We start from the raw sequence: 6,476 nt of genomic DNA on the forward strand, positions 1-6,476 counted from the left end.
ATCGGGACTGTGGGGTTTGTCTATCTGATATTCTGCAGTAATTGATACAGTCCTCAAGATGATCTGCTACTCTAAGGGATACTGCATGTCATCTAATCTCTTCGCCAAATAGAGACATTCCCAGCTGGTTTTCTTATGTATGTTGCAAACTCTGTATGTAAAGATTTAATGCGTTAGCAATAATTTTGGCCAGAGTGTAGTCTTTACAACAGCCAAAAATAGTATTGTGCGTTGCTGCAACAAGCCACTAAATGTTTCGATATGGATCACATTTGATAGACCTTGTTCTGTGGTCTTGAGAATTGTGAGTTTCTGTGACTTCATTATTGAAGCTAACATTGCCGTTGAAAAAAATATTTTTCTGTTGAAAGAAGATACTTACCTTTTATACATTAGGACTATTTCTCCATTTCCCCTGTTGACCCGGAGATCAAAAGATTTGACACCTTGACCTCCCCTATTCGCCCACATGGTATCGTCCTACGCGCATGCGTACTATATCCCCAGTTTATTTCTCTGGGTTGCAGTGAAAGCAGTGCATAGAGGGCGCACTACCGTTTGAACTGCAACAAGCACATGTTTTATCGCTCTGAAGAAAACTCACAAATTCAGTGCTTTTCCAGATCGCCGCATTTTCTCCCCTGTTCGCCCCATTTGACCAAGTTTTACCGTCAGATTTCGGAGTTTTTGAGTTATCAGGAAGTAGTTAAGTCAGCATTTATTGTTTCCCTTGTTCTTTTAACCGTTAACCCTTTTGAGTTACGGTATTGTGTTGTATGCTACTTGTACTAAGGTCACTCTTAGCTGGTAGTGTATTTTCCTAACTTCTAGTTGTTTACATGTGTTTTCCATATAGGATCGCTCGCATAGTGTGTGTTGGACTGCATCTAAGCTAGTTTTTTCGTGGTTCCAACCTCATACCTGTTGTCTTGACTGTGTCATGGTTGCGTAGTAGCGACTACTGCCTTTAGTATTGCCACAAGTAGTGTCGCAAGTTTGTTATAGGCGTTTTCATTTTCATCGAGCAGTCACCGTAAGTCGGGGCATTGCCTGGTGTTCTCAGTGTTACTGTAAGAGTATCTTTGATTAAATCTAAGTCAAGTTTTTAATACAGGCCAAACCTTTTTACGGTTTAATTCTCGTTCAGGTTCAGAGTGGGTTGTTCGCGCCCATTGTGCTTACCAACGCTACCTTTTTGGGCGGGCAGTTTTTGCAACATTGTATATTCTTCCTTTTAGGCGGGAAGTGTTGCGGTTGTAGCGAAATCAAAAGAAAGGGGTATACTTCTTGAAAAAATCCGTAATGAGGGAAATTTCAACCACAATAAGAAAGTTTGGAAAACAGGGCAGTGCTAGGGAATTGCAGGAGATCCCCCATATTGGCCCTAGATCAGCGGAGGCCATCATCCAGCTAAGGGAGGTATATGGGAATATTACAATAGACCATTTAAAGGAGATCCCCTTTTTAAGGCTAACCCCTGATTTTTACGCCATGGTGGATTTCACCCCATATCACCTAATAGATAGGTCCCCTGGCCCTAGCGCGAGAAAGACAACAACTAAACATTCGGTTAGTGTTACTCGCACACCATCAAGCCCCGTTGGGAAGATGACTCCAAAAACACATGAGTTAATAACCAACGTAGATAAACTCCTAAAAGAACGGGAATGTAAGCGCTTGATGGAACGCAGACAGCAGCCATTGTTGATAAAACCGTCTATGCCTGGTGACTCTTGGCATCAAGAGATAGTGAGACCAAAAGTGAACATCTCTGCCGGTGGCGCGCTACGAACAAAAACACACACAAAATATGACCCGTGTTTGTCTCTTCCTTTGCTGACACCACACACACTGAAACACAGCGCGCCGGTCGGCAGGACTACTTTTAGCCCACCATTGACGACCACTCAGCCGACACTACCGCGTACCACCTACCTTCAAGGACCACCAATCACGCCGCCGAAGACTGAACCATCAACACCACCAAGGGTAACATGGTCGTACAATATGCCTCAGGGACACTCCACTCAGATGGAGTCCCTCGTTGACATAGGTGCCTCCATGCTCCCAGAGGAAAGGATGAAGATGGCGCGTACCGCAGCGTGGGCGCGAGACAACCATTCGCAATATGATCGCCAGTTGGACAAACCGCCCAGGGACCGGCTCGCCTTGACGAGACCGCCCTCGGGTGCTGATCCTTCTGGATATCATCGCGTAAGGAGTGCATCGGTGATATCAAATCAGCTGTCAGACCTAGGGGAAGAACGGTTGTATAAGACATCTAGGGATAGGCCCACTTATGTGAGAGACAATACGACCAAATATATACCCAAGATATAGTACCCCCATAGCTTTGGACACTACCATATTGCATGACAGGGACTCGTCCAATCAAACAACACCAACCCCCTTGGTGTCATGGCCAGAACCAAGGCCCAGTGACCAATCACTACACTCAGGACGACCCCTTGTCGCAGTTGGGTACACACCACAACCAACTAGGGCTGCCTATGGCACTTATGATACCATACCAGGGGAAGCGGCTATACCACGAGATAGCTTTAGCAGTCCCCCATCAGTGCACAGAGGGTACCATATCGGCAACCAACCTTATGAGTTGGAGGTCCGCCCCTCTATACAAGCACAAGGGTACCACCCGGACCCATCCACTCGTTACCCCGACCAGTGGCAGTACCAAAGGGTAGACCAGCCACCATATCAGCCTAGGCCAACCCAACCAAGGGACACCCATATGGCCCAGAATTGGGACTGGTACCACCGTGCCCCAACAAGACTAAGGTCACAGTTGGGAGGAGGTACAGAGAATCCAAACTATGAGGGTGAACATGCTAGCGTACTGAGGGATACCATCCCGAATGTCCCGCCGTACACCATCTCCACACTCCGTACTAGGGAGCGGGTACCAGGTCAACCACCAGACAACTATCGGGAAGTAGGAGGTACCTCCCCCAAACCACACCAGTACGGGTCTCGGGTGCAGGAGGAGGCTATTACAGTAGCAATTGGTACTCAAACCCTCCTCCCCAAACACACTACCACCCCCAGACAGCACCACCACATTTGGAAGTGTCATATTACCCACACCCACCCAGTGGGCAAGGCGAACTTCCATCAGGGCACTACCCCTCTTACAGACCCCCCACCTCTGGGGAACGACCCCCTCCCCCACCTGTGCCCCCAAAACAGAACTTCAATCCTGGGCACCGACGTATGGGCTGGTCCCATACACCGGACCACCATAGACAGGATGAGGGACATAGACAATCGCAGGGCAACTGGATGCCAAAAACCCTGTACTATAATGGGGAGGGCAAGTGAAAGCCTTACTTTTTTGAGGTTTACACGCTATGCCGACACAAAGGGATGGTCTTCAAATAAGAGAAAAGACCAACTCTGTTGGTGCCTTGATAAAAAGGCAGGGGAGTACTATGCCCTACTGGTGGAAAGAAATAGTAACATGCTGTACTCTGAACTTGTACGAAGAATGGCACAGAGGTTTGGACATGACGAGCTGCCCGAAACAGCCCAAATCGAGTTCAGCCAAGCTAGGCAACAACCCGATGAATCTTTAGAGCTGTGGGCAGATCGCATCCTAACACTTGCTACCGAGGCCTACGGTGCCATTTCTGAACAATACCTGCACGACCAGGCAATACTTCGTTTTTGCCAGGGTTGCATCCACAAGGATGCCGGGCACTCGGTAGCGACTCAAAAACCTGCAAGTCTTGAGGAAGCCTTAGCCAAAATTAAATGGCACAAGTTCAACACCCAGGCTATCTATGACAGAAATCCGAAACAAGTTCAGTATACCAGCATGGACACAGACTACGAGGACACAGTCCATGTACAAGCCACCTCTACTCTACCAAACCACGTACCCCTGGCCCGAACAGCCCATGACAGACCAGACAGCAGTCTGGCCAGTGCTAACCGCTCAAATATTAATATATGATTAATTTAGAAATTTCTTTCTACCTAGATATTGTAACATAACAATCGAAAATAATGTATAATGTCTCAATTCGGCGATTTCTGGAGTCTTTGTCCTCCCGGTTTTGATAGTTCCAAAACGTGCAAGTTTTGATACTTAAATGATGACGTCATCACCAAATTTTGCATACAGAAAAACTTTTCACTAGCATTCAAAAGAATATTATGTAGTGAAGACTGGTGTTAATTTCATAGCGTTTTGGAGATGCTATCTTACCTTTTAACCATATTATTGTTTTTATACACAATCACAGACCGTAATGTACCAGAGTGGCCCGATGGCAGCGGGGATCTACGAATGTAGATACCCCGCAAGGGGGCATAGAGATATGTCCCTTGCCAGAAGGTCCCTCCAAAGGGATTCTGACGGTCTGCGTTCGACCCAAAGACCCCGAAGAGACGGTCCAACGGCAGTGGGCACCTATGCACATAGATTGCCCACAAGGGGAGGAGCATACCAACTCCCCGCCGAAGGACCTCTCAAGTGGGACTCGGAGGGTTACCTTTGAGGATGAACGGATGGAGCACTCTGGGCTGGGCACCTCGGAGCCTGCAACCCCAGAGGCTCCAACCTGGTTTGAACCTCCACGGGTGGTAAGGTTTGTCGAATCGGCTCACCAAGCCACACTTGAGGATTTTAAATCCAGGCCCTCTGCTGGCGTAACCTACCCAGGTGGTTTGCCAGCAGAGGTACGCCCAACCCCTCTTAAGAAGAGGCGCAACCGTGGGCGGAAACGTAGCAAGTGCCGAGCCCCTGCAGCAACCCAGACCCGGGCTGCCCCTTCCCAGGAGACTGCCAAAGGGCGGTCGAAAGGAAAAAGGACAAGTCGGGGGAGTGGAGGCTGTGGGGGCAGGTGCTGGGTCCACCTTCATCCCTGCGGGAGCGGAGGCGTCCACCTCAAAAGGGAGGAAGCTGAAGCGCCCAAGCAAGGGGCAACAGGCGGCACCAGCACCTTATGTTCTCACTGCTAAGGTCCAACCTTCCGAGGGGAAGACCAGGGTGCGACCTACACCTCAGGGGAGTGGACTGGGACAGACATACAGACCCAAAGGAAGGTCATGTTGGTCCCCCCCCCCCCCCCCCCCCCCCCCCGAGGAGGAAACACCCCGTTTCTACCCGGGGATCCCTTCGGTGCCATTGGTCTGGAGGACCCCGGCGTCGCTTCTTCTGGCCACATCAAATCGTTGCCGGTTCGGCATGTGCGGTGCACGCTACCGGAGTGTCGTAAGGAGACCAAAACGCTTAAAGAGCATGTGTTTAGGCAGCATCTCCCTACGGCACTCTGGGGTCACAAAGCTGACTTTGACGCCCGGGGCGCTCTCCAAGCTATTGGAGTGCTCCACGGGTGGATTGTCGGTGGTGATCCAGTGAGCCCCGCCCATGACTTACTGGACTACTTTTTGAAAGTTGGCCAGGCCTTCCTTCCAGTATCTGCGGAGGTAGGTGACTGGTACCCGGCACTGATGGGGCGGCTGTGTGAAGAGGCTGGATGGATGCCACCATTGGCATTCACTCTGCAGCCTCCTTCATCCCCAGCCGTCCTCATTCATTGGCGGCTCTTGTTGATCCTGTTGGGACTCATATCCCCCGTGCAGAGGACAGAGTTCTTACGGATGTTTGGCAGCTCCGGTTGTCAGACATCTGTGGGAGCCCCTGCTACGGAGGTGCGACCCACACAGGCCACCAATCCTCCCAGATCTTCTTGTGCCACCTTAGTGGAGCTGTGGGTACACTGAGTGGGCCTAGTCACTCAGGCAGGTCACTGATGACAGCCGCCCATACGCTAGCCCGGAAGGTCATAGCTGAGGAATCCCGGGGAGCTTAATTTTGACGTCCATTTCCATCTGGACAGAGTGGTATCTTATGCCGCTTTCTGGAAAAAGCTTGGATTCTATCCAGCAAACTCGGAAGCAGTTGTCTCTGACCCCCTTGCACCGAAATCCTCCTCGGGGATTAGAGTACTTGGGGGAATAGAGGTTTACTGTGATCCCGCATCGTACCCCACCAATCTCTCCAGACCCCCGAACTGGAAGATTGCGATAGGGGTACACCCAAAACATGCGGGCAAGGTCTCCCCTAAACTTCTCAGTAGATTTAGGGACTTGGTTCAGTCCCCCAAGGTATCAGCCTTAGGAGAGGTCGGGGTGGATCACACGGTTCCTCCCAACCTTTGGCCGGATCAAGAGAGCCTCCTCCGTCTGACCTTAGCGGAAAGTGTGCCCATGTGTCCCCTCGTCTTGCACATCAGGGGGACCAAGTCGGATCACCTGGCCACTGATGTGAGCTACAGTGTCCTCCACATAGTGAAGGAATACTGTGCCCCACATCAGCTAATACAGCTTCATAGCTTTGCGAGTGATCCTGCTGTGGTCCGTCGATGGTTGGACGAGTTCCAGCACTGTTACTTCAGCTTCAATGCTGGAGTCAATGCATTTGTCCCGGTCCAAGTCAAGGCCCTAAGAGA

This window comes from Glandiceps talaboti, chromosome 22 (assembly GCF_964340395.1).
Source record: "Glandiceps talaboti chromosome 22, keGlaTala1.1, whole genome shotgun sequence".
Lineage (NCBI taxonomy): Eukaryota > Metazoa > Hemichordata > Enteropneusta > Spengelidae > Glandiceps > Glandiceps talaboti.